At 40.2% G+C, this 20,130-nt stretch overlaps 1 protein-coding gene across 3 annotated transcripts in view; it reads right to left on the bottom strand.

Moving 5' to 3' along the window:
• Positions 1-20,130, bottom strand: part of NCOA2 (nuclear receptor coactivator 2) — a 358,377-nt gene that overhangs the window by 317,985 nt on the left and 20,262 nt on the right. The window contains exons 2-4 of one of the 3 annotated variants that reach the window (XM_079902510.1): positions 4,142-4,182; positions 3,602-3,647; positions 1,610-1,720 (exon numbers count right to left, since the gene is read on the bottom strand). The gene's annotated coding sequence lies outside the window, so the exon portion shown is untranslated. Of the gene's footprint in view, positions 1-1,609; positions 1,721-3,601; positions 3,868-4,141; positions 4,183-20,130 lie in introns of those variants that run through there. The other 2 variants (XM_079902511.1, XM_079902512.1) reach the window with 2 other exon arrangements.

Here is a 20,130-nt window from a genome sequence, read left to right as displayed (position 1 = left end):
ACTCAAAATCACAAAAGAAGACAGAAAAAACTCATTCGAATGCCATGGGAATATGACAGTGGGTTGCACTTGGGAAACACAAGCACCGTTACCTGTGGATTATATTACTAGGAAGTTTACTATAAGTGGAAATAAAGTGTATCAAATATGATTTTCTCATAGAAACAGTGCTATAACCGAAGGGTAAGTTCCTGACCTAGGGTCTTATGCCAATTTTTACCAAATGCAGGACTTAATAAACTATAAATGATATATTTTATGTTTCATAGCATAAACCTTTCTAAAGCAGACATAAATCAATTAAGTAGCGCTACAAGTAGTCAATAAACATAAAATCCATTTAATATGATGCAGTCTGACTGCGTTTTCCTGCCAAATATTTTACCGAAGCAAAACAGCTCTAAGAAGAGCGCTTATTAGTTTTACGGATTTCAGGATGATTTTCTTGAGGACAGTTTGAAGAGCACGTTGAAGGAGAGTTTGGGGCAGTGAGCTGATGCCATTTTGGAAAAGAGAAAACCAACTCAGTTTTCTATGGTTCCCTCGTTTTCTTATAGTCAATTTTCCCATCATAAAACCTAGGGATTAGAACTAATCACGGCCTGCTAGTGTTTTTGAGGTTGGGATTCATTTCCTCAAAAGGGGAGCATAACGTATGTTCATGTGAGAAACTGTTTAAGTGTCGGGAGTTGCAATGCGGGTGTAGTTGGCAGAGGGCTGCAAGTGTGAATTGCTATGAGTACAAATCACCACAATGATTGCTTGCGTGACTTTTCCCCCTTCCAATTTATCACTGAGCAGAAGAAACATTAACTGGAAAACTTCGGTGCTTACAATCCTAGTTAATAAATTCAGGGCAAAAAAAATGAGCAGATCCTGAGAATTCTGGACTAGACCTGAAAACCATCCCAAATGTTATCATTTTGACTACAATTTCACAATAAGAAATCACCAGTTATCCTTGAAGAAGGCAATCAATGTCAAGGGAAAATGGATCTGATAATAATTCTCCAAATCTTACAATAAAATCCTGAATTTTCTATCAGGTCAGTCTGTGTAACAGGACACAGAGAACAGTGCAATTTTGTCTGATTTGTGTTAGAGGGAAAAAAGAGGGAAACTATTCATTTAATTGTATTATATCAAAATTAATTTGGGAAAAAGTCACAAATGAGTTCCGCCATTTCTGACAACATGATTTTTATCAGCTTGGCTAAATTGTGCAGGGAGGGGTGGGTGGGAGCGGAGATTTTATTACAAATCTCGGGAAAAAGACCTTTCCATCAACATGATTCAACTTTCATTTGCAGATATCAGCGTTCAGAATAACTCTCCTATAGCTGTTTACTTTCTGCAGAACTTGCCCTTTGTCAGGTCCATTTATCTTAAAAGGCCCAGTTATTCCTCTCCTTAGTGCACAACCAACTCCACTAAAGCTGTGTTTATCTCTGCTTGTTTTCTAATCTAGTGGAACTGAGGCGGCTAGATGGTCAAGTATGATTTCCCCTTGAAATACAAACTGCTGTTTACCTAGCATGTTGCAAAGCAGTAGTCTTGTTTTCTAAAATCACCTGAAACATACTAGAAAGCAAGAAGGTCACAAACCAACCTTTCTGGGATAAAGGCACTGGTGTTGTCCAGATCTTGTCCTTCAGGGACAGGAAAAGTGATGTCCTCAGGTTCTGAAAGTGGAGGAGGGCCACCAGGCTGTTAGGCTCTTCTAAGTACAGGAAAAAAAAAAAAAAAAAAAAGGAAGCAAAGTAGGGACCGGCGATTGGTTTTGCCTCTTTAGCAAGTCCAGTTTTCTCCAGACTATTTCTGTTTTGCCTTCATAACAGTGAGTGAATTCCTTTGAAACAAAAAGGCATTTCTTTTAAGAATACCTTTCTCCTCAGCTCCTGTTTTCTGATCCTCTAAACCAACCCTCTGTTTGACTTGACAACTAAGGGAATAAACACAGGAAAATTGTGTTGAAGCTGCAGACTGGGGGGAAAAAAACAGCATTAAAAGAAGGAAAACCAGGCTTCCCCAGTGGCACAGTGGTTAAGAATCCACCTGCCAATGCAGTGGACACAGGTTCAAGCCCTGGTCCAGGAAGATCCCACATGCCGCGGAGCAGCTAAGCCCGTGTGCCACAACTACTGAGCCGGCGTGCCTGGAGCCCGTGCTCTGCCACAAGAGAAGCCACCGCAATGAGAGGCCTGCACACCACGATGAAGAGTAGCCCCCACTCGCCACAACCAGAGAAAGCCCGTGCATAGCAACGATGACCCAACTCAGCCAAAAATAAATAAATAAGACAAATAAATTTATTTAAAAAAAAAAAGTAAAATCAGTATGTGTAGAGCTTGAAACCCTGGAGGGGAAGGACCACTGTAGCCGCCAAGAGCAAAGGCGTGAGCTAACGCCAGCCTTTAAATGGAACAGGCCTCAGCTCAATTCAAAACCTGTTTAAAAGTCAACACATCTTGAACAGGAGATAAGTCCTTTAGGCAAAATGGGGAAACTCATTAAGAGGTACTTGTAAGACTTAAACTGAGAGGTCTCTCAGGTGACTCCGTGGCCGGGGGTGGGGGGCAATCATCGTCCTTACAGGAAGAGCTTAGCAATGATTGTAAAATAATACTATCCGCTGAGCGCTGTCTTATGCCAGGTGCTTTATATCTTATTTGACTTGCAAAGCAGCCCTATTCATTACTGTCATTGCCTCCTCCTGTGGCTACCTCTTTAGTGACAAGACTGGGCTTTGAACCTAGAACTTTATGCTTTTTCTGCTACACAAAGTGGCTTCCCTCAAAAGAAGTAATCAGCGTAACTGCTTTGTAAACAGTCAAGTTCTGTAATATTTTATAGTTAAAGCTTTCCCACTCTGCAAAGTCCAGCCAAAATTCAAAACAGAGCTCTCCTCTGTAAAGTGGCACGAGCCTGGGTTTAGCTGTCACTCGCTGCCTGCCTTCTTTACCCCAGCTGGAACCCCGATGGTTTTAGTTTGGAAAACAGTGATGATAATAGCTCCTTAAAAAGTTTTTTGAGGGAATTCCCTGGCGGTCCAGTGGTTAGGACTCGGCGCTTTCACTGCCGAGAGCGTGGGTCCAATCCCTGGTCTGGGAACCAAGATCCCACAAGCCATGCGATTACGCCAGAAAAAAACAAAACGAAACAAAACTGTTTTGAGGTACAAATGAAGTAACATATGTAAAATAGTGCCCGACACATAGTAGGCAAAGCTGGCACTCAATAAACATCCCTTTATCCTCTTTCCTCATAACTGCTCAAAAACGATAAAATGTGTTCTGTCTTGACGAATACCGTTCCTCATCTATTCAGTCACCTAAGCTGTCAACTTTGAAAGAATCACTCATGGATCCATTCAAAAACTACTTTCTGAGGGCTTCCCTTCCCTTCCCTGGTGGCGCAGTGGTTGAGAGTCCGCCTGCCGATGCAGGGGAGACGGGTTCGTGCCCCGGTCCGGGAAGATCCCACGTGCCGCGGAGCGGCTGGGCCCGTGAGCCATGGCCGCTGAGCCTGCGCGTCCGGAGCCTGTGCTCCGTGAGAGGCCCGCGAACCGCAAAAAAAAAAAAAAAATTTTCTGAGCACTTACCAGTAGTGTTCTAGGTGAGACAGGAGGAAAGGTAGCAGGGCACCATCTGTAAACGAATGACATACTCATTGAGGATACACACGAACTGGTTAGAAGTGATTAGTCCCAAGATGGCGGAAGATTCAACTTCCGGTAGAACTTGAGCCTCATTATGTCCTTCTTGTAATATATTAGCATATGCGAAATGACACACCCACAAGCGCCATGACAGTTCCGAGGCTGACCATAAAAGGCCAAAAAGTGGGCAGTGGCCCAATTCCTGGAAATCCCCGCTCCTTCCCCCAAATAGTTGCAATAATCCTCCCACTCATTAGCATATGAAATTACCCAGTCCATAAAAACTAACCACCCCATGTTTTGGGGTCCCTCTCAATTTCCAAGATGATCCCCATGCCCTGGGGCCACGCTGAGATGGATCACATTCTGCCTATGGAATGTATATCTCTCTAAACAAACCTGCTTTCACTTTACTATGTCTCCTGCATTCTTTCCGGCACAAAGCCAAGGATCCTCACTTGGCAGCTCATCCCAGGGACTCACCTGAGACCTGAGACAGGACCATCCTCTCGCACCCCATGTTCCTGCAACATAAGCACTAGGGATCAGGAAGTGAACAAAACAGATGAAGATAATTTAACTACACTTGTCTACCTCCCCAGCTTCCCACCCAAATAACCACCAAAGTCCTATCCATTGTGTATACATCACTATGTTAGAAAGTGAGATCCTGTCTATCTCGAACATCTTAAATCTATCCCATCCTCTTCTTTCCTACTGCCCCTCCAAAATGTGGAAATGCATTCTCTTCCATCTGTCTTAGACCAGTGGGTCTCAAACTTGAGCAGAATCACCCAGAGAACCAAGCAAAAGAGGCTGCCCAGAAAGCAGTTAACAGCGCCACTGGGGTTCCAACTGTTTCAAATGATCAGGGACCACGGAAAGAAACTCGTGCTTCACCAAAGAAAAATACCTAAACATCAAAACACTTAAATATTATGGAAAATAACATTGTAAAATATAAAATAAATTAAAATAAAGGAAAGGAAACTTTGAAACTTAGGTACCGAGCAAATGCCAGGTCTAGCAAACATAGTGCTAGTCCTAGATTACTTATTGATTTAAAAACAACAAAAAAATAGTAAAGTATAGAAACAAATTAATGTTTTATAGACCCTGGGAAAAAGAATTTTCAGCAAAGTACAAAAATTTAAAGCATTCCTCTCCCTAATTTTGTAATTCTTTACTATGGCTCAGAATGTCACTTCTGTTTTAAATAACAGAATTGATAACTGAGCAAGGAAACGTAATTTGGATTATAAAATTCTTGCCTTAATAAAAATTCCTTAAACAGTGAGAAAAAAAAAAGAATCACCTGGAGATCTTGTTCACACCCAAAGTGCTGGGACCCACCCCCAGGTGATAGTGATACTGCTGCTCTAGGGACAACACTTTGAAAACCACTGACATAGGTGGTTTTCACCTAGATTACCTAGATTACTATTGCTTGCTCCAACCGTCACCTCACCATCTTCTAATCCGGTGGTCAGCAAACTCTGGCTCCACAGCTTGTTTTTGTAAATAAAGTTTTACTGGCACACAACCATGCCCATTTGGTTACACATTGTCTATGGCTGCTTTTGTGCTACAAGGCAGATATAAGTGCTTGGGACAAAGACATATGCCTTATGACATATGACCCACAGAGCCTAAAATATTGATGATCTGGCCTTTTACAGGAAAAAATGTGCTGACCTCATCCTCACCTGCTACAAAAATGGTCCTTCCAAAAATAAGGCCCATCCTGTCACCTCCTGTTTTAAAAGTACCAGTGGAATCCAAAGTCTCCTATGATACAACAAGCTGTCCAACCCTAGTTGGCCAATCTCTTTGTACCCTATCCTGTAATTTTGCCATCCTGGACTTCTTAATTTTCTCTGATCATGCCAAGATCGTCTCCCATTTCCCTGTCATCCCACATCTTGTCCATCTATCTACACTACGATTCTCCGTTCCTTCACAGGATGAGCAACTGTATCATGTGTGAGTTTAATGTTTGAGGATTCAACTATACGCTCTGCAGAGAGACAGGGAGAAAGAGGACAGTCTGCCCGCCCATTCTGCTTCATGGGTTTGTGTTTCTGAATGAATGTGAGATGGGAGGCTTGAATCTACTGCTTCCTCAGTCTGCTCAGACCCAGTGTGACTCTCATATGTTCGTGCGAGTATCTCACCACAGAGGGTGTAATCCCAGTGTTTAAAGATAAGTGTTTTTCATACAGCAGAGCCAATAAACACAAGCCAACTCTTCATCTGGTGCTCAAAGGAGAAGAAACAATCTGTTCCTAAACTGGAGGAAAATCTGGCTGTGTTGGGATTACTAGACACTGGATCTCTAGATACTGTATATGTAGATATTGTACCTTATGGGTAATTTAAGGGTTCACTTTAAACATCATCATTTAGAACCCAATCCCTAAATAAGACCTGACTCATTCTTTAAGCCTTAGCACAAATGTCCTTTCTTCTCATTTTCTCTGTCCTGGAGTCAGCCTTCCTCTGTGCTCCCATAAATACCTCCTGTTCCCTAAGTAATTTGTTTTACTTATTTATTTTTATTTTATTTTATTTTTGTTTTTGGCCACGCTGCACAGCATGTGGGATCTTAGTTCCCTGACCAGTGATGGAACCTGGGCCCTCAGCAGTGGAAGCTTGGAGTCCTAATTCCCTGGACTTCCAGGGAATTCCCTCCCTAAGTAATTTGTATGTATCTGTATTATAACACTGAACTGTAATTATTTATTTAATTTTCAGGCTCTCTCCATTAGGCAATGAGCCATTCAAGGATAAAGGCATAATTTACTGATCCAGCATCTGTGTCTTTCCCACGACCGAGCCTAAGTATAAACATTTAACAAGAGTTTACTGATGGAATGGATAAAGTCCCACCTCTCACTTTAGACCACTCTCTTTTCTTTGAAATGATCAGTGAACTGCCACTGAAACTTTCAGTTAATGCCTATGGTTTAACATTTCAATGAATTTTAATTCTTCCGGTACTCATTTTCTTTTTTCAACTCGATTTAAGCTGGTTCAGGGCAGGATCTATATGCTTGCCTCATTCTGAAAACAAAATAATATTTGCTAGTGGATTGATTGCAAATTTGAGTGTGATGTGTTAAGAACAGAGAGAAATTAATCAAATTAGTTTTTTCTTAGTCAGCGATTTTTTCTGCCTGCTTGTCCAAAGTTATAAAGGCACTGCTATAGAGTGAATGTTTCTATCCCTCTCAAATTCATATGTTGAAACCTAATATCCAATGTAATGGTATTTGGAGGTGTGGCCTCTGGGAGGCGATTAGGTCATGAGGGTGGAGTGCTCATGAATGGAATTAGTGCCCTTATAAAAGAGATCCGAGAGTGTTCCCTCAACCCTTCCATCATATGAAGACACAGTGAGAAGATGGCCATCTATGAACCAGGGAATGACCCATACAAGACACCAGATCTGCCAGTGCCTTGATCTTGGATTTCCCAGTTTCCAGAACTTGAGATATAAATTTCTGTTGTTTATAAGCCACCTGGTCTATGGTATTATGCTATAGCCATCTGAAAAGTTTAAGACAAGCTCCAAATATGGCTCCACTTTGAATAGGGATCATCTCTCCTTATTTCAACAGAGTTCGTATTCAAAACTGAGTTACATCAATCTTGATATTATTGTCTGGAGTTGCCTAATCTGTGTCCTTTGCCTAGAATGTTCTTTCTTGCAGATTGGTTGCTCTCTCACCAGTTGTGCCCTGTGCTGCTCCCTACCCCTTCATCATTTGCTCTTTCTTCCATGATCCAGTTTATTTTTTTCTTGCTAAGACTTTTTTCATTTGTTAAGAATGTAAGTTAAAAGTTCCAAATACATATTTGTCCAATGAATGAATGTCAAGGTACCACAGGTATCACTCAAAAAGCAGAAAATAGCTAAGCTAATCTGACCCTGTATTCAATTGCTCTATCTGTGGTGAAAAACATTAAGGAGGAAGTAATAGATACTTGGTTACTTAAAAGTTAACCAAACTTAAGTAAGTCTAGTATTCAAGATATTGATTATTCTGGAGCCTATGAAAGGCATTTGGGTCTTATTTACCAGGAATTTTCTGAAGACCTCAATTTCTTAGAATTCTAAGCAATAGTTCTTTTAAAAACAATTGTAGTTTATCACACACCTTTGAAACTTTACTCCGCATAACTGTAAGAAACTTTAGAAAATATTTTATTTCCCTTCTCCTACATTTTTGAAAGTGAAATAGAAAGTTTAACCAATAAAATTGTGCTAAGAAGTTTGAGACTAAGCAAAAGGAAGGTCTCTATCCTGGTGAGTGTCACAGTGAGATGGATGGGAATGTTGGTAGGTGGATGTTTACTTGTTCCTTAGTTTTGGGCCTGAACACTCAAGGCTGAGTCCATTTAGAGATACCAGAGAACCCAGATGTTTGCCTAAAAGCCAAGGAAGAATTGGGAGGGGATTGAAGGACTGAAGTAGGAGGTATGGGTTTCTCCCTCTGTGTCCCTCTTTCTGTTTCCCTTGTTTTGTTTTGATAGATTTTTTTTTTTTTGTCCATCTCTTAATCCCTCCACATTTCCTTTCTCTCTTTCACCCACAAACCACCAAGATTTGGAACCTAAAATGAGAGTTTAAAAAATTACTAGCTATAATAATTTTTTAAAACACTTTATATTTTCTGATACACTTTTTCATTTATTCCTCTAATATAATATTTTGTTGCTCAGCTTGATTTTAAAGAAAAATTATTCTGACCTTCTTTGCTTACTATTTTTAAATGGTCTAAATGAATCAATAGCCTGAAAATGTGCTTTTCTTTGACCTAGAAACCTTGCTTCCTGGAACTTGTATTAAGGAAATAATTAAACAGGTGTGTAAGAACAGTTGTATAAGGCTGTTTATTCTAGAACTGTTCACCATATTGAAAAATTTGTACACAACCTATATGTCAATAATAATGCTCATTAAATAAATTTAGGTATATTCATGCAATTAAAGGTTATGCAGCCATTGAAATTCATTATGTAGATAAATATTTATTTCCATAGAATATATTTATGCTATATAGTTAAATGATCAAAGCAGTTTATCAAATGATGTGTATCATGGTCTCTATTTTACATAAATATACGTACACACACATACATGAAGAAACCATGATAGAAATTTAATACATTGTATGGTGGTTATCTCTGGTGATGTGATTGTGAGTGATTTTTCTTTTTTGCTCACATGTAATTTCTAATTTTTCTAGAACTAGAAAAACTGTTACTTCTATAATGAAAATACTATAACCAACAAAATTAGGTGCTTATTATAGGTGATAGTTGACTAAGCTGTACCGAAAATGGCATCCATTTTTGTTCTCATTACTTTTATAAGCCTGTTCTCTTACTCCCTTTCTTTTTCCCTTCTTTGTCCCTTCTCAATTAAAGAAGGTCTCATGTACTGGGGAAACCACTGGAGAGTCACTTGTTGAGGCCTCTGGAGCCCAAACGTGCCTTAAAGTAAAAAGCAGATAAAATGAAAAATTCACTGCTCCAGGGATCTGTTCTCTGATGGAAATGTTCCTTAGACTGCCAGGATTTTCTTTCACTCTGTTTGATTTTAATGGTTTTCAGCTTCAAGATGGCTGGCGAGGATAGACTTCCAAAGGATTTAATGCAATGTAGCCTCCCACCTGGACACTCAGTGACTAGGAGAGTGGGCATTTTTGAGGCGGTATGCACAGAAGCAAAGTCAACCGGAATTTGAGACAGTTTCCCAGTGCCTCTAATGATCTTCCCCTGACCTCTTTGTTTTTTCCAGACAGACAACACCTTGCCCTGGATGATCCTGATAATTCTGTATTTGGCACTTTACATATTTCCAGAATGCATGCCCAGAATTCCTGCATCCTGTTCTTTGTCAGTGGCAATGCCAGGGTCTGGCTTGGACGGTGGTAGCTATAGGCGCCACCGCAGGAGAGAAGCCATCACTCCACGAGACAAGTGAACTTCTCATATCTTCTAATATCGGGAGCCTGAATGTGAGGTTAAAGGAGCCCCAGAGAGGATCAGGGCCTGGTAATTGCACGTGCTATTTTTAGCTCCTGTGTTTGGTCCCGGTGATCTGGGGGAACACTCATCCTCTCTGTGCATTCCTTTGCGATGGACAAAATGAACGGTGTGGTATTGTAGGCAGGGGAGCTACTTAAAGGCCAAGGAAAGAATGCCACAAACATAGTATTCTCAGCACAGCTAACAATGATGGGGGTGGGATGCCAGAATTCTTTCCTAGATCTTATCTCTGACTTGGTGCACGTCCCTGAGCACTTAAGCTGTTTCTGTGGCCTTAGCTTTCTCATGCAGAGACAGGTAATAATACTCTGTTCTCTCTCCTTTCATTAGATGGGCACTGTGAGGATAAAATAGCAAGTTAATGAGATTTAAAATAGCAAGAAAATGTTTTTGAAGCCTTTAATGTACTCTGAGATTTTCAGATCCTGATTAAATAGAAGTTATTGTTTCGAGAAAAATGTGTACAGTTCACACTGTGTCCATACTCTTTCCTCGAATGCTGTAGTTATTTGACAATTTCTTTTCCCCTTCTGCACAAATTTGGAGGAAAAATGGAGGCAAAGTAAGAAAAATAAGTACAAGAAAGCCTGAAATGAAAGTTTGGGCAGTCGCGTTAAGCCTCGGACCCATATTCTGATTGGAACTAGCATGAAAACCCCCCTCTGACAGATTTGGAACAGTGCATTTAATAGGGTGACTAAAACGTCTGCCCTGGCAAGGACGTTTCTCACATGGAGACATAGTGTAATTTTATCTTGGGAAAGCACTGAGAACATACTTCTTGAACAGTTACGATACTGAAGACATTTCCTGGAAAACCACTGGCCTTTGCCTGGGACAGTTGCATCACACAGAAATGTTTGTGGTTCAGGTTTATAAGCAACACAGGATCTGAAGCCAATGGACAACTTCTGCTCAGTACAACCAGGTGCCAGATCTAAAATATCAGGCATTTTCCTATTTGTACTTTAGAAAAAAGTTGTCCAAGTTGTGCAGGATTCCTACCTCCCTAATAAGCCAACCAATCAAAACAATAAACTACCTTCTGAAGAAAACAAATTTATTTCGCTGATTTAGACTTTTGACGACATACTCTCTTGTGTGCCTTCTTTTTTTTTTTTTTTTGGCCATGCCTCACGGCTTGAGGGATCTTAGTCCCCTGACCAGGGATTGAACCAGCGCCACGCTCGGCACTGGAAGCAGGGAGCCTTAACCACTGGACCGCCAGGGAATACACTCTTGTGTACATTTCTTTTCTTTTGCCCTAAAACTGCATCTAGAAAGGAGGGAAATGGCCAAGAAATGTTCACGTATGTTCACATATTTGGCTTAGAGCATGGACTCTGAGGAAAAGTGTTCTTTTCTAAATATTATAAAACTATGTTCATTCTGGAAGAGCAAACAAGACTAATAATGATTACCTGCTGCAGAGGAAGGGGAAGTGGGAGGGAGACTTCACCTTTTCATAGTTTGTGATGTTTGCACAAATGTTAATCACCCACCCCCAAATTAAAATACTACTTAAAAAAATGTTTACCTATGGGGAAAGAAATTGGCAGTGAAGAAGGAGTAGCTGGAGATTCTTTTGTTTAACGGAACCATTCTGATGTTTCTGCATTTTTGCCATGCATATAAATATATAAGTAAATAAAAACGAATGTATATTCATAATTAAAAAGAACAAACAACAGGAAAAAACAAAAACCTCTGTATTTCTTACTCCCGGAAAAAGAATGGATGTTACTTCTTGTTACTTCCTTACACACTTGAGAGTTTTTTTGCCTGTGCCACAGAGCTACTCCAGGATTGTGGGATGAAGAGAGAGGCCAAAGTTTGTTTAAAGTCCAAGCCAAATGGTGATTTCCCTGGACAGCTTTCTCTGTACAGACATAACAGGGTTACACATTCCCTGTGAAAAAGCTACAGACAGATTACACCAGTCAACAGATCACCCTGCATGGAAACTGTAAAACCATTTTAACACTTACTTCAGATATTATTACATGTGACAAAGTATTTGAAAGATCAACCAAATAAACTGTTCCTAGGAAATGTTTCCAATAGAATACTTCTTGAATAATGTTCCTTTTCTTAGGTCACAGGGAACTGAATTAAGATACTGAAACATAAAGTAAGGAGTGAAAACCTACATTCTTAGCTGAATATGTTTGTAGAAACCTCTAGCTACGATAATATTTCTCAATCTTTTTTTGGCATATAGAAAAACTGAAATAGATTGTCTACTTTACATGGCAGAGAATACATATGTGGGTTTTATAAATGTGACAAGATTCCAAATGACAGTATGTATCTGTGTAACATGAATCCTTTCGTTCAGTCATCAGTCATTTCTTTTACTATGCGTGAGCTCTGTGTGAGATGCTCTGATGATCTAGAAATAATAAGACCCCATTGGACATGGGGAGGCTGATGGGAAAATCAGAGACCACGGGCTGGTGTGACAAGGAAGGTGTAAGTACTGTAAGAACAGGTGTCCTCTAGAGCAGCGGTCCCCAACCTTTTTGGCACCAGGGACCGGTTTGGTGGAAGACAATTTTTCCACGAACTGGGTTGGGGTGGGAGTGGGGGTTGGTCCAGGCAGTAATGCCAGCAATGGGGAGCAATGGGGGGCGGCAGATGACGCTTCACTTGCTCCCCCGCCGCTCACTTCCTGCTGTGCTTCCTAGTTCCATACTGGGCTGTGGCCCAGGGGTTGGGGACCCCTGCTCTAGAGTCAGGAAGGAAAATAACACCTCTCCTGGAGCAATGCATACAAAGCCCTTAACCCAAACCTGACACATCATAAAGGATTACTAGGTATTAGCTATTGTAAAGAAGGTAGCAGAGTTATAGAGTATTTGGGGAGTATCTCAGAAGAGTATGTAACTCAGTCTGAAACTGGGGGAGAGAGAAAGAGAGAGAGGGGGAGAGAGGAAATACTAAAAAGATGTACTTTAAAAGCTAGTTGAGGGCTTCCCTGGTGGCGCAGTGGTTGGGAGTCCGCCTGCTGATGCAGGGGACGCGGGTTCGGGCCCTGGTCTGGGAGGGTCCCACATGCCGCAGGCCCGTTCGCCAGGACTGCTGAGCCTGTGCTCTAGAGCTCGCGCGTCACAGCTGCTGAACCCGCGTGCCACAACTACTGAAGCCCGCACGCTTGGAGCCCATGCTCCGCAACAAGAGAGGCCACCGCAATGAGAAGCACGCACACGACAACTAAGAGTAGCCCCCGCTTGCCGCAACTAGAGAAAGTCCGCAAGCAGCAACAAAGACCCAACACAGCCAAAAATAAATAAATAAATTTATAAAAAAAAAAAAAAAGCTAGTTGATAGTTTCTAGAACTGTATTAAGTTCGTAAACAATAAGTTGATGATCTTCAATCAAAGGAAGGCTGGATTTTGTCACAAGCTTGAGTTAAAGTAGGGACGCACCACCTACTATACCAGAACGAAAGGAACCAAGGCTTCCCGCTTTTGTCCCCTATCGACATTTTAGACGGGATAGTTCTTTGTTGTGAGGGCCGTGCTGTGTATTGTAGAGTGTTTAGCAGCCTCCCTTGCCTCTACCCACTAGATGCCAGAGTCAGCCTCCTGGTTGTGACGACCAAAAACATGTCCAGCCATTGCCAAATGTTCCCTGGGGGTCAAAATCGCCCCCGATTAAGAACCGCGGCCTGGGATAGGGAGGGTGGGAGGGAGGGAGACGCAAGAGGGAAGACATGTGGGAACATATGTATAACTGATTCACTTTGTCATAAAGCAGAAACTAACACACCATTGTAAAGCAATTATACCCCAATAAAGATGTTAAAAAAAAGAACCACGGCCTTAGACCAAGATAATTCCATTAAGTGTTTTAAAAGTTTCTTAAGCTATGAAGCTGCAGATGGAAAATTAAGATTGATAGAGAACCAACTTAAATATTTTGCTCTTATTTCGATTGCTGCTAAATGTATTGTGACAAAAACTATCAAATTAACTTGTCTAGAGACTGGTTTATTCTCATTTCCATTTGCCAGTCATAACAGGGTCTGAGACATAATCCAGGAAAGTGGCTCAAATTTGACATGGGCACCACTTACTCAGAAAAGTGAGAGCCATACTAGTTTCTCAATACCTCTATTAACTTAAGCTTTCTTGGCAGAAACTATAAAATAGGGGTTTTCAGCCATCAAGGCCATTAACAAATTATATACCATGGAGGCTATGCCAATTTATTTTCTCACACAGTATGAGAGTGATTCCTTCCCTATTTCTCTGATGGGTTAAAAATAACTCAGTGTTTTTAAAATTTGCTTTTCTTTAACTACAAGTGAAGATGAGTACATTTTCCTATGTTTAAACCAACGACTTTTTGGCCAACCCAATATGTCTTTCTCTGTGAACAACTTTTTCACATCTTGAGGGATCTGTTTCTTCTTCCTCCCTCCCCTCTTTTCTTCCTTCCTCACTTATTTTTCTGTCTCTGTCTCTCCTTTCTAAAGACTCTTTAAAATTAGCCTTTTTTTCTATCATATCTGCTGCAAATAGTTTTTTCTAAGTTTGTTTTTGCTTTTCAACTTTGCTTATGGTAACTTTCCACAAAGAAATGTTTAATATATGTAGTCAAATGTATTCCCTTTTTTCTCTATGGATTTTGTCTTATGTTTAGAAAGCCCACCCTTACTTTGAGATGAAAAAGAAAAAAATTCTTCCATGTTTTCTTCTAGTACTGTCTTATTTTCATCTTTAAATCTTTGAGCTAGCTGGATTTTGTTTTTGAATAAGGAGCGAGGTAGGAATCCAAGTTTTATTTTTTTCCATATGGTTAGCCAAGTGTTCCAACACCATTTATTTTCCCTCCAAATAAAACTATTACCTTTACTTACACTAAATATTCATATTTAGGATTACCTCAGAAGTCTTAATTCTTTTCCATTTATCTCCGTCTGTTCACATATTGGTAACAAACTATTCATAATAGGTTTTAATATATGCTTTTTTATTTATTAATATTTTATTTCTATGTATTTATCAATATCTCCTTCTAAGTATACGTGATTTTTTTTTTTTTTTGGCTGCACTGGGTCTTCATTGCTGCATGCAGGATTTCTCTAGTTGAGGAGAGCAGGGGCTACTTTTCTTTGCAGGGGGTGGGCTTCTCACTGCAGTGGCTTCTCTTGTTGCAAAACACAGGCTCTAGGCACGCGGGCTTCAGTAGTTGCAGCTCACGGGCTCTAGAGCACAGGCTCAGTAGTTGTGGCACACGGGCTTAGTTGCTCCGCGGCATGTGGGATCTTCCCGGGCCAGGGATCGAACCCGTGTCCCCTGCATTGGCAGGCGGATTCTTAACCACTGCACCACCAGGGGAGCCTTATATATGATTTTATGTATATGCACATTCCTTCAGATATAGTAATAATGGTACAGAGTGTTAGGATACTACCATTTTTGTAGTGGGAAAATTTTGACCCATTATTTTGAGAATCCCAACTTAAGTCATTGAATGTTCAGCTAGTTTCTTATTTATTTATTTATTTTTAAATATTTATTGATTGATTTGGTTGCGCTGGGTGTTAGTTGCGGCAGGCGGGCTCCTTAGTTGCGGCACACGGGCTCCTTAGTTGTGGCATGCGTGTGGGATCTAGTTCCTTGACCAGGGATCAAACCCGGGCCCCCTGCATTGGGAGCACGGAGTCCTACCCACTGCGCCACCAGGGAAGTCCCCAGCTAGTTTCTTATTGTCTTTCAAACTCTGAACACAATTTAACCCTTAACACTCAATGTATCTTCATTTATCATTTCACGTGTCACCTCAAGAGCTTGACACAAATGGCAGTTTACTGACTACAGCGGGGATGAGTCCAGCTGTGACGGGGTCCAGATAGTGACTGTAAGGAGACGGAAGTCAAGTGGGGTGTGTCGCCCAGGGAGCTGCAGTGGCGAAGCTTTTGTAGCAAGTGGTCTTGGGAGAGGCCCAATCCCCCAAGCCTGTCGATTATGGGGACCACAGGAACAAAATTGTCAGGTAACGCAAAGGTTGTTTGATTGCATCAGAAGAAAAACTGCAGACCTGACAAACAGGATCCTAGACCCAATTCAAACTCAACAGAGCAAGGAGTACCGGGCCCTCAGGCAAGTGCCAGACTTGAGTTCATTGAATAGTCCAAGGCACTCTTAACAAAAGGAGAGGCTGGTTGACTTTAAGGAAGGCTGCTAGAAAACCACAAATGTATGCCATGAATCTCCCTCGTCTTCCCAAAAGAGACCTATTCAGAAACACTTGCTACTGGTCTCATGAGTTTAGAGGGCTTTGTAGATCAGGATACTGTGTGGAACCTGTAGGAAATCTATGTGGATGATCCTGGAAATTTAGGAGCAAGTCCATGCCTCCTGAAACCATTCCCTTTTTCATATGAGAGAGCTCCGGACTTGCTACGAGGCTCACAGGTTGCTTGTAGTGAGGGCGTGACCTGCCAGGGTCCATTTTTGCGTGTGCTAACATCAAATGGATTCCAGATCTGCCACTTACTAGCCATGTTATGATGAGCAGTCCCTTAATTTCTCTAAACCCCAGTTTCCTTGTTTCGTAAATGGGTTTTACAAAATCCATAGGTATATCTCCTAGGGTTGTTGTGAGGATTAAATGAATAAGGACATATCATGTACTTAAACTTGAACAGGCACATAGTAACTTCTCAATAAATGTTAAGGGTTGTTATTGCTATTATCATTATTACTGCAACCATTCTGTTTAAAGATCAGGATTCTACAGGGTACAAGCAGAACACAACTATTTATTTCCCCTACTGCCCATTCAAACGCACTCTGTAGGGCTAGCCTTCCTTTGTCCCTTGGGTGAAATCTACAGTAGGTCTGAGGATGCCCCGCAACACTCTCAGACACTATAATCTGTCATGCGTAGTTGCAGAATAGCCATACTTCAGTTTCGTGAACAAGCTGTTTGAATGTAAAGTTTGACTTCATCTAACTGAATTGCTATCCCTTTCTAGATCAGAGCCAGTGGCTAGTTTGGTTTCTCCCAGTGAAGTATTGACAGATACTGAATACATATGCATCTGGTTAATAGGTAGCTGTGTTCAGTATTACAGCACATCCCAGAAATTGATTTCAGCATTATGGATCCTGAAAAATAGTGTGGATTTTCCTGAATGACAAACAGCAAGGATAGGATTTCTCCTTTACATTTCTCTCATACTAAAAGGAGGGCTGGCCTGGATCAGGATTTACAAACACTTTGGTTTGTCCCGATGAGCAGGAACTTGGAAAGAGCAAGTTTGTTTACAAAGAAGAGACATATAGATTCTGTCAGTGAGTTAATTATAGCAGAAATAGGCGATCAATCGATCAATCACCTTCATGGTGCAGCACAGGGGTAAAGAACAAGGGACACCTATCATCAGATGATTATATTTGTTTGTCCTGAGCAACATCCCCCTCAGTGTGGCTGACTCCTATCCTCTAGGCTACCTGTGTATCTTCATAATCAATTGGTATAACTAATATAACTCGAGCATGCTTCTATGTCTTGCAATCAAAAGAAATTAATACAATCATATTGTCCTCAAATAACAATGATTTAATCTTTCTCATTCCTAATAGTTATGCCTCTTGGTTCTGTTTCTTGTCTTCAGGCATTAGCCAGAAATCCCAGAATTTTATTAAATAATATAGGTAATAGCAAGAATCCTTTTCTTGTTCCTGATATTAATGGAAATGCCTCTGGAGCATTTTTGGCATGCTTTATCCCTTTGAGACTCTGATAAAAGTTAACTATAAAAATGCACATACCTATAATTTTTTTCTTTCTTACAGTTTTTGGAGGCTAAAGCACTATAGACTACAAGGAAATTTTTGTGAATTTCATTATTAAGTATGAGGTTGGCTCTGGGTTTAAAATAATTTCTTTTTACTGTATTAATATAGATTTTTTTTTTTAACGTTTTACTTTTCTGTTTTTCTTTTTCGTTTGGCCATGCTGTGCAGCTTGTGGGATCTTAGTTCCCCGACCAGGGATTGAACCCAGGCCCTCAGCAGTGAAAGTTCAGAGTCCTAACCACTGGACCACCTAACCAGTCCTAACCACTGGAATTCCCAGTAAAGATTCTTTATAGTGTTAATTTAGAAATAAGAAAAAATATGAATTTCATCAAATATCTTTCATCATCAATCAATATATTTATATATTCTTTCTCTTTAGTCTTGCTGGTGCTGAATTATATTAATATGCTTATTAGTATCAAACCATCCTTGCACTCTTGGAATAAATTTTAGTTGGATTTGATATATGATATTTTTAATATTCTGTCAGATTTAATTTACTAGTGTTATACTAATGATCTAGCATTTGAATTTACTAAAAGGTTATAGTGCATGTTAGAAATATTTTCAAATAAAAAGAATTTTAAGAAAATTATTTGTTGGGTAAATCTCAGTTGGCAAGAAAATAATATCAATCAAATCATCTGTTTTGTGAGCATTCTGGTAGGCATTAAAGAATACAGAAGTTCAGAAAATTACAGATCTGAAAGGAGCAGCTGATCAAACCCACTCATTTTACAGATTAGGAAGGCGGTTGCTCAGAGAGGTTAAGGGACTTGTGCAAGATCACAGTGCTTAATAGTGGCAACATTGGTTGTATAAACAAGTTGTATAAGCAAGTTGTTGAGGCTCAAAGAGAAAATCAGGGGAAAGACTTGTCTCATTTCCAATGGAACATTAATTCCATGGGAGAGTGAAAAGAGTGACTAGATCTGTTTCTGAAACAATGAAGGTTTTACAAAGAAATGATGTAAGCATTTTAATAAATTAAAGATGACTGTCATCTTTAAGGGATTAAAAATATTATTGGGCTTGATATTCCCATAGCTTTCAGTTCCAACTCTCTCACTTTCTCTGTATGTATACTTGGACAGTTCTCCCCAGCACACACCAGGGAAGACTTCCTGCCAAGAATGGGCTAAATGCATTACCAATAGGGATGAAAGAAACACAGAACAAATGAAAGAGGCTTTGAGGACAGATATTTCAGAAAGTCTCTAACTTTTAAAACTATCTGGAAATATACCAACACATATGAAGGGCCCAGGCAAAGCAGAGGCTTCACTTGCTTGCTGTTTGTGCATGTTCAGGCTGCATGTCTTTTAACGTCTCAAACAGGGTCCTATGTATCTCCATCAACTTTGTGCTGAACCTATCCTCCTAACTGTTCCCTCCCTTTAACCTCGTTAACAGAGAGTCAGCTGGAGCTTGCAGAGCTGCTCAACACGTGGTGCGCAGCCAGTGCCTGACTTCACGTGTGGCCAAGGGCTGACTTTTGAGGATTGTGACAATAGGACTGAAACATCTTTGTTTGGATAAGCCAGTGAGAAACTCAGCCAAACTGGTTGTTTGGTGTCACATAGCAGAACAATCAGTTAGATGACTGAATTTTTTTCTCTCAACTGCTGTGTTGACACGACCTCAGATTCTAATCTAAAGGTACATTTTATTGAAGGCTTGCTACAAAGAGCACCGTTTAAAAAACTTTTTTTAACGATTAAGGGGCTGTTACATTTACTATTTATTTGAATCTCCAAACACTCTGCAGCAGATAGAGCAGTTAACATTATCCTAATTTAATGAAAGATGGACTTGATTGATTTGCTCCATCTCATAACTTTTGTTTGTTTTCCTTTTTCTTTCTTTCTTTTTTGTTTGTGCGTTTGTTTATTCATAGCTTTTTAGTGGTGGAGCTAGACCTCACTTGCCTGTCTCTCCCACAGTGCAGCACTGTCCCTCCTTTATTAGCATTTCTTTTCTAAAAATGTATACTTTCTGGAGAGAAAGTTGTATTTGTTAGGGTTTTACAGTCTTAAATACTTCCAAGTGTTTGTGGACTACTGAAGCTTTCAATAAATAAATACTATATAAATTGTAAATACATTTTGGTGAGGAAATTTACTTACATGTATATTTGGAGGAACAGTGAAGAGAATTGAAATCTGTTTTTAAAATAATTTAATGGATATATGGAGTAGTCTGTAGAAATATTAATATGTAAATAGAAACCTAATCACTCAGAATTTAGGACATTTAAAAACTTTTTTCACTGTGGGAATTTTAAAACATATACAGAAGTAGAGAGAAGAGTATAATGAACCCATTACCCCACTTCAGCAATTATCAACATATGACCAATCTTTTATCACCACCCTCTATGCCCCCCATCCCTTCCTTGGATTATTTTAAACTAAATCCCAGACATTATATCATTTCATTCATAATATTTCACTATGTGCCTCTAAAAGATAAGGACCCGTTTTCTTTTTTTTTTTTCTTGGGTGCGCTGCACGGCATGCAGGATCTTAGTTCCCCAACCAGGGATCAAACCCATACCCCCTGTGGTGGAAGCATAGAGTCCGAACTACTGGACCGCC

The sequence above is a fragment of the Stenella coeruleoalba genome (genome assembly GCF_951394435.1).
Source record: "Stenella coeruleoalba genome assembly, chromosome: 17".
In the NCBI taxonomy this organism is placed as follows: domain Eukaryota; kingdom Metazoa; phylum Chordata; class Mammalia; order Artiodactyla; family Delphinidae; genus Stenella; species Stenella coeruleoalba.
Note: the sequence above shows the minus strand (reverse complement) of the source record. Positions and strands in the feature narration are given on the sequence as shown.